Source organism: Cimex lectularius, unplaced genomic scaffold (assembly GCF_000648675.2).
Source record: "Cimex lectularius strain Harlan isolate CLEC.00 unplaced genomic scaffold, Clec_2.1 scaffold95, whole genome shotgun sequence".
Lineage (NCBI taxonomy): Eukaryota > Metazoa > Arthropoda > Insecta > Hemiptera > Cimicidae > Cimex > Cimex lectularius.
The window spans coordinates 1,217,725-1,227,127 of NW_019392779.1; the positions used below are offsets into that span (position 1 = coordinate 1,217,725).

At 35.4% G+C, this 9,403-nt stretch overlaps 1 non-coding gene across 1 annotated transcript; it reads right to left on the bottom strand.

Moving 5' to 3' along the window:
* Window positions 1-8,920: 8,920 nt before the first annotated feature.
* On the bottom strand, window positions 8,921-8,993 carry Trnag-acc. The gene has a single exon. It is a non-coding gene; the product is annotated as a tRNA-Gly (tRNA).
* Window positions 8,994-9,403: the final 410 nt, after the last annotated feature.

Below are 9,403 nucleotides of genomic sequence, written 5' to 3' on the forward strand. Positions count from 1 at the left end.
TTCTCTTTCTCTCCCTCTCTGTCTCTTTTTTTCTCTCTCTGTCACTTTTTCTCTCTTTCTTTCTCTCTCTGTCACTTTCTCTCTCTTTCTTTCTCTCTCTGTCTCTTTTTCTCTCTTTCTCCCTCTCTCTGTCTCTTTTTCTCTCTTTCTCTCTCTCTCTCTGTCTCTTTTTCGCTTGCTCTCTCACACTCTCTCTGTCTCTTTTACTCTCTTTCTCTCTCTCTGTCTCTTTTTTTCTCATTCTCTCTGTCTCTTTTTCTCTCTGTCTCTCTGTCTCTTTTTCTCTCTTTCTCTTTCTCTCTCTCTCTGTCTTTTTTTCTCTCTTTCTCTCTCTCTCTCTCTGTCTCTTTTTTCTCTCTCTCTCACTCTCTCTGTCTCTTTTTCTCTCTGTCTCTTTTTTTTCTCTCTCTCTCTCTGTCTCTTTTTCTCCCTCTCTCTCTCTGTCTCTTTTTTTCTTTCTCTCTCTGTCTCTTTTTCTCTCTCTCTCTCTCTCTGTCTCTTTTTCTCTCTTTCTCTCTCTCTCTGTCTCTTTTTTTCTCTCTCTCTCTCTCACTCTCTCTCTCTGTCTCTTTTTCTCTCTTTCTCTCTCTGTCTCTTTTTTTTCTCTCTCTCTCACTCTCTCTCTGTCTCTTTTTCTCTCTTTCTCTTTCTCTGTCTCTCTCTGTCTTTTTTTCTTTCTTTCTCTCTCTCTCTGTCTCTTTTTTCTCTCTCTCTTACTCTCTCTCTGTCTCTTTTTCTCTATTTCTCTCTCTCTCACTCTCTCTGTCTCTTTTTCTCTCTTTCTCTCTGTCTCTTTTTCTCTTTTTCTCTCTTTCTCTCTCTCTCTGTCTCTCTCTATTCATACAAACCACCAACTTGCTTGCAATTTCAGTTTTTTAAAGGCGGTTCGATTAGTTAGTCAATTTCTTAAAATATCCTGATCCGGCACACTGTGTTGCCGCTATGCTCAATAGAAAAGAGATGGTTATGTTTTGTGGGGTAATAAACCTAATAGCATTTTTTCTACCTAAAAAATATTTTAGTCTACCTTATTAGGTCACTAGTTATGAATTACGTATTTCAATGTCTACGGTACCCTGACTTGGAAAAATAGGTTAAAAAAATTAAATGATTATTATTTTTTATATGTAATAATAGCCGTTATTGACACAGTCGGAAAGAAGGCCAAAGAAGACCATTTCAAACGGCTTCATAACGTTGAATATCGATAAAACCTAAATGAGTGCATTACGATTCCAGCCCAACTGTTTGACAAAAACAATTAATCAAACTTGTGTTTGAATGTTTGAATAACAATAATAAAAAGAAGTAGTCGATTATTGAATGTACGGAATTTCCTCCCTCCCACCAATTCGTCGGGGGAATATGTGCCAGGGACGACTCCTCCGTGAACTTGCAACTTGTTTTGAAAAAGACCGTCTCCATATCTGGCCGTTGATTTCCTGAAGGAAATTGAAAATAATCTCACGCTTTTAGAGACGGTCTTATTTTTGTTTTGTTTCGTCTTTTCAAGATATACGAAATTATACTGTTCAAGGGAAAAACACATCTACAAAATCTCCAAGGTTGAAATGCTATTATACCTTTATGTGAAATCTCATATTGCATTTGAAAAAAAAAGACGTTGATTTGTCAAAAAAACGTATAAATAAGACAGATAAACAGAAAAAAATATTACAGGAATTATTTAACAATAAGGACGAATTTCTTTTAATTTTAAAGTTGAAAAAATACAAAGCGATGACGTTCATTCATAAAACAAACTACAAAAACTTAAATAAATATTACCAACTTTACTAGATTAAAATATTTGTTAAAATATTACAATTTAAAAAAAATTAAACGGTGTATTTTTCAATTCCACGCCGAGCGAATCCGTGTCAGGGACGATCTTCCTCCCTGAACTTGCGACTAGTTTCGACAAAACGCGGCCACTTCCACATTGGAATTTAGGGCTCGTTTGACTCAAATGATATCATTTCTCAAAAAAAAGAAAAAACATAGTTGGGAGAATGGAAGACTGCCGCGTTCAATTGTTAACTGAAAACATGTCTACCTGAGAAACACTACAATGTAAAATTATTAATTTATTTACTATTAAAACACAATATACAATGATACATTTGTATTATATTATAACTGTGTATTATCTTAAACTAATCTCAATAATTAAGATAATAATCAATTAGGGCAACGAACGTGCAGACGAGGGAGCGAAAGCTGGGACGTTTCGCCCTCCAGACTAAGCTACCGCTGTGCGAGCAGTAAAGAACGCTGTGAGCGTTGGCAGCGTCAGTGGGCCGGATCGTCCGAGAAGCTCCTGCGAGTTAAGGGCACGACTGAACGATGACCCCATGAGAATTTGAAACGAAATGAATGGATCGTGTTAACTGGGTTGAGGATTGGCCATACCCGACTGACACACGGACATCTGCTTCTAGGTCAAAACCCGCGCAGGTGTCCCGCTTGTAGAGAAAAGTTGCTCAGTATGTCTCATCTTGTCGAGGAGTGCCGTGACTTGGCCCCCTACAGGGAGCGAGTAGGCATGAACCCCGACATAAGAACCGTGCTCGGGCGAGCAAGTCAGATGTTGGATCCCCTATTCCGCTTTTTAAGAGAACCGGGGGTATTTCCTCACTTGCAAATAGTGTATAACGTGAATATCTGTGTAAATAAGTGCATCTATGTTGTGTTTTATTGTGTCGTGTATTTATTTGTAAGTAATTTATTTATTTGTTTGTTGTAAGTGGGTGATCTTTTTAGACTGTAGGGCCGATGGCGGAATATTGAGTACCCCATAGGCCATAACAGTGCAGTGCGAGGGGGCTGAAATGACTTTATTGTTGGAAGCACCCGGGGGGGGGGGGGTAATATATTGGGTTGTCCGGAAAATAATGCAGGATTTTGGTATTAAACAAAAAAAAAGAAACTAGTTACTTTAAAGCAATGTTCTTTAATCAAAATAATNTTAAAATCCTGCATTATTTTCCGGACAACCCAATACATACATATATATAATATAACTTTTACCTAGCTATATTATTGTTTTATCCGATAAAATAACCTTTTTTAAGTTCAAATTAACGTTTTGTCATGCTCAATCGGCTAATTTTCCTTAACTTGTAGTCAATGAATGAATCCAAAATCTCCAAAACTTGAGGAAACATGTAAGTTGGTTGTAAAAATTCTTGAATTTGTAAAGCTAACAAAACTAAACAGTTTGTAAATTGTTCGTTTAGTAACTAAAAAAAATAATTAAAAAATAAACATTAATTCTTTCCCTATCCAAAATTAATTACAAATTAAAATTTAACTTTCTTATCTGATTAACGAATTAAAAAGATTTCCTTCTTGAGAATAGGTGTTTTTCTTCATCCCTCAGCGCGCGTCGATAAATTCGTCTTTTTTTTTTTTTTTTTTTTTTTTTTATTTTTTTTTTGAGAGAGAGAGAGAGAGAGAGAGAGAGAGAGAGAGCGAGAGAGAGAGAGAGAGAGAGAAGTTTTCGGTACCATGTTCAGCGTAGGACTGCCCCCTCTTCCTTTGACTTGTTGATCTTGTAGGTCTAGTACGGTAGCGTTGCTTGACAATGATGCTGTTACGTAACAAACACAACGATTTGATGATATGTTGGGTGGACACAAAGGAATTTTGTGTAACGAGAAAGCAAGGCACACAGGCCAGAGAAGGATCTGTAAAACACCATCGCAGAATGGATCCAAATAAAACAAAAGGAAAAGTGGATAAACTGTAGCGGAGCCAGACACAGTAAACTTAAGTTAAAACAACCCCAACCAAGACTGGCCAACTCACTGCTGCACAGGAGTGATAGGACTATCAATCGGTCACTGGCGTTTGAGAAAACATCTACACAACATGGGAATATATAACGATGATGGTGCAGATTATGCATTAGGAGGAGGAAACAGACACCCATATCCTCTTTGAATGCGAAGCAACGGTTCAATGGAGATAGCATACAGAAAAAACCTATGGATTGTAGCAGCAACAGTCAGTGACCTAATAGTTCTGAGAAGGATTGAGTCCATTGCACTGAACTAGAGAACTAGGAAGGTACAATAAGCCAAAAGCTTCATCATCATCATCATCATCATCAACTCATTTGAATTTCAAATTGACTCTTTATTTAAACTACTAAGGAAGGAAACTTAGAAAATGGTATGAAATAGATTGATAAGATGATGGGTAGGAAATAAAATGTCTTTCCTACAATGGGCATTTATTACGTCAGACGCGTTTCGGTCTAATATAAACTATCTGCAGTGACTTTATATGTGTGTGTGTATATATATATATATATATATATATATATATATATAAAAAGTGGTTTGACGGTTTTTTACATTTTTGTTAGTTCAGAAGTGGATGTCTGGACGAGTATGGGCTTGGCGAGTAGTCTTGACACATTCTTGACAGTCCATAGCAGTTCAGACGTCCACAACTGAACTTATAAGAATGCTAAAAACCGTCAAACCACTTTATGTATTCAAAAGTCACTGAAGATGGTCTGTATTAGACCGAAACACGTCTGGCTTAATAAATGCCTATTGTGGAAAAAACAATGATGTCCTACCCACCATCTTATTATAGAGTCCACACAAACAGGATGACACCATCAAAAAGTTAAACACATGCATGTAAAATAAAATTACAGTATATTTGCGATTTTTTAAATATATGGAAGACATATGAATTTTAATTGGAATTATAAATTGACATTGCATATATATAGGGGCGTCGGTGGCCGCAACGGTTTAGGCGTTGACACGGCGCTTATCACTGTAAGGTGAGGGTCCCGGGTTCGAATCCAGCGGCCCTGCATTCGAACCCGACATACTTACAAACGGGCTTTTTTTCAAAAACACCGGCACCCAGAGGGTTTATATAACCTCTGCTGTTGCGAACCCCCCTAGCGAAGTTCTTATTTAAAATAGCAGTTGAAAATTAATTACCATTAAAATTAAAAGTTATATAAAATTTAATTTTGAGACTTTTTAAAAATATTATAAAATAATTGCTCATGAAAAATATAAAAATTAATTAAAATTAGGAGTGCTATGAAACAAAGATTATTCTATTATTAACTACAGATCTTTTAATATTTAAAATAATTAATTTGTAGTTCAAAAAAGTCTGAAATGAATAGAAGAACCTTTTCGTATTTAAATAAATCGCTAATTAACAGAAGAATCCTGTATTTTTATATTTAATTTTTATATTGTCTTGGGCTCTTAGAAAGACAATATAAAAATTATTTAAAATAGCAAATTATATGGTATGGTATATCTACCATACCATACCATATAATTTGCTATTTTAAATAATTTTTATATTGTCTTTCTAAGAGCCCAATTATTTTTATTTGCTTTTTTTTGCAAATATTCAGGAATTTTATTTTACATGCTTATATTTCATACCACCTCCTAAATTTTTAATGCTTTGGAAGAGTCTAATTTTAAATAACAAAATGGTTAATTTGCAATTAAAAAAAGGCTAATTTGAAGGCTAAAAAAGGAATTTAAATTTAAAAAAAGCTTGGGCAAAGTTATATAACTAACTTGTAATTTTGGATTCTGATCAAAATTTACATTTAAAATTGGCGGTCATTTGGCTTGCGTTCCTAAAGAGAATGAAGCATAATCTAAAAGTACCGTTTTTAAAATCCAGGGAAACGAAATATCTTGGAATAAAACTAGATCAAAAGATCACCTGGCAGAAAGATAAAGACAAAGCCAGTCGGGTGGCCAACAACCTCGGAAAAGAAGATCAGAATCAATCAGAAAATTACAAATATTGGAAATGGTACTGGGAGTTCTAATAGAAGTGCTTAATTAACATATACAGATGAAATGGAACATGTATTGAGTCAGAAGTCAATATGCTCAATTTTTCCTTGTGAAACCTCTAGGCCGCACATCATCAATTTGTCAACGTGATATTCACGCAATAGAACTTGCAATGCATTCGAAATATGTAAAAAATAATTAAAAAGTATATAGATATACATAGTCTCAGACAGCCAAGCAACTTTAGTTCTTCCACGTTCAACTCAAAGTAGTCTGGCATAACATATACCAGCTCCTCGAAATGATAAATGATGGAGTGAGTGTGGTGTTCAATCCTTTTTAAAAAGATAGTTCCTACTCACAGTAAGTTGTTTTGCAACGATCCGGATTTCGAGCCTTTTCGCTCATCATCAGGTTGAAGGACTTCTACAACCACGTCTCTCGACATGAATTGCCAAAGTGAACCCGCTGATACCTCCGCCAACGCGACGTTCCAATTAGCAGCTGATTTTTTTAATGGCGCTCAATTTGAACGTGCGAAACGCGGAAATTATAACACAAATAAATATTATACTAGTAAATACTTAATATTATTAAATTACTATAAAAATAATAACAATTAAAATAATTAGATTAATTATTTGGATGTTTGATATTATTTATGTACATATTTAAAATGGGAGGTAGATCAAAATCTGTTATATTATTAATGCATTTATCACCATGTTTTTTTTTAATTTCAAATTTCTACTGTAAAATGTAAAAAAAAAACACGTTTCGCACGTTCAAATTGAGCGCCATTAAAAAAATCAGCTGCTAATTGGAACGTCGCGTTGGTGGAGGTATCAGCGGTTTCACTTTGGCAATTCATGTCGAGAGACGTGGTTGTAGATGTCCTTTAACCTGATGATGAGCTAAAAGGCTCGAAATCCGGATCGTTGCAAAACAACTTACTGTGAGTAAAAACTATCTTTTTAAAAAGGATTATACCAGCTCCTGGAAAGAAGAAATCAGGTGTGATGTGGGTGCTAGGACACGAGAGGATTGAAGACTACAGGCTGGCCCTAGCAAAAACGGGAGTCCAAAAACCACAAATTATACATCATTGCCCATTAAATTACCACTTTAAAAAATGCAAAACAATCATACAGAAAAACATCACAGTACAAATATCGTAACATTTCTTATGTGACTGCTAAACCGTTAGCATGGAATCTGTATAGCCACTTAGGAAAGGAACATGAAGTGCTCAATTATCTTAATGTTGGTCGTGGTATGGCTGGGGTATGTCACTGTCTTCCGCATTGGAAGAAACTATAGTCACCAGTGATCACGGAAAACGGAAAAAAAATCTTATTGTTTGCTATTTATGGACGGAGGTCGAACATTTCGATTAGTTTCAACTACTATTATTCACACTATTTTTTTATATATGGTTTCATTCAGCCAAACATTTTACTGATATCGTTCATATTTGTTCTTTATCTAATCGTCATCTGTCCCACATTCTTCAACTTTATGTCTTTTCATATGCCATGTCGATCATTCCCAGTCTTCCTTGTTTCAACCATATTCGTATTATTATTAAGATCCGTTAATTCAATACACGACATCGGGGGGGCGTCGGTGGCCGCAACGGTTTAGGCGTTGACATTAGTTGTAAGGTAAAGGTCCCGGGATCGAATCCAGCGGCCCTGCATTCGAAACCGACATACTTACAAATGGACATTTTTTGCAAAAACACCTGCACCCCAAGGGTTGATATAACCTCTGCTTGTTGCGAGCCCTCGTTATAAAAATAAATAAAATAAAAAGTAAAAAGTTCTTTTTTTCAATCCTTTTTAAAAAGATAGTTCCTACTCACAGTAAGTTGTTTTGCAACTATCCGGATTTCGAGCCTTTTAGCTCATCATCAGGTTGAAGGACTTCTACAACCTGATGATGAGCTAAAAGGCTCAAAATCCGGATCGTTGCAAAACAACTTACTGTGAGTAGGAACTATCTTTTTAAAAAGGATTGAACACCACACTCACTCCATCATTTATCATTTCTAGTTCTTTTTTTGTTCTACTACTTTCTCTCTTGCCTCTCCTCACATGGAAGTGCTTATGTTTAAGAATTAATTTGCGATTCAGTATGATTTTGAGAAACTAAATACATCGTCCTGATAGGTTATTCAGTTCAATAACAATTAATTATGTCAGAAAAAATCCACCCCGGAGGACCAAATCAACTCTCTCTCTAAAAATACACCTCATCCATCATCAACAATATCTTTCAGTTTTATATTTGTCCATATTATATCAACCTCCTGACATGCTTCTCTATGTCTATCTATCCAGAAGAATCTAAAATTGAAATGGTAATCAAATTTTTCTCAATATTTTTACAATGACCCATCCACCTCAGGTGAGATGCTTCTCTATCTGTGTATCCATTAGAACGTTGGTTCAATCTGGTTAATCCACTTAAGATGACGTTGGTTATTTAATATATTTCAATATTATTCCATTCACCCATCTCCTCTCATGATTCGTCTAATTTTAATTTTTAACAATACTTCACTTGTTATACTCACATCCAAATTAGATTTTTCATTGGTTAGATGTAATGAATTTTGTGTTGTGATTAGTGACCGTTAAACGATAATTATTCAGAAATCGTGAGATGCGGTCTGATGTGTTGTAGGTTTCAGAAAAACATTTTCTTTATCGTGCCAACGTTTCGATCTTTATTGAGATCATCTTCAGGGCCTAGGATTTACAAACATTGTTTACATTTAACAAAGTCATTTAGGATGTGGAAAAGTGAATTTGTTAAATGTAAACAATGTTTGTAAATCCCAGGCCCTGAAGATGATCTCAATAAAGATCGAAACGTTGGCACGATAAAGAAAATGTCTTTCTGAAACCTACATCACACCAGACCGCATCTCACGATTTCTGAATAATTCATGAATTTTATTTAAATAATGAACTAATCGAACTAATACCAAATCCTTAGAGTTGAATAAAAAATACTTACAACCAAAGGGAAGTAAGTAAGTATATTCTAGCTTTAAGTAAAAATAAATCAGTATAATTAATTAAGGTTTTTAGTTGAGATAAAAAAGTCAGTATCACGAGAGGGATTCGAACCCACGATCTTCGGCTTGGTACGCCGCTGCTCTACCATTTGAGCTATCGTGACCTCGATCCACTCGGACACCAACTTCCCATCTCAACTACACCTTTTGAATTTTCCCTCCTTTTAGAATTGAATTTAATAAATCAGTATGTAATTCTTAAACTCTCATCGAAACGGTAATTTAATTTTGAAATTCACAAAATTCCGAAGGCTCCGACCCTGTTTTTTTGTCCCTACTCCAGCAGATGTAATTTTCAATTTGTCGAAACTGGTAGCAAGTTCAGGGGGAAGAGGAGGCCCTGACACAGTTTCGGCTAACCTCCAGATAAGAACGCTCGCGCACACGCTCTTTAATTACGGACGTGACATTAGCGAGATGATTTCCCGTTCGAGCCTAATTGTGGCGAATTATCAAAAGACAAGGGAAATAAAAAAAAGAAGAAGGGATAAATGCATTTTACTTCAGACAGAGC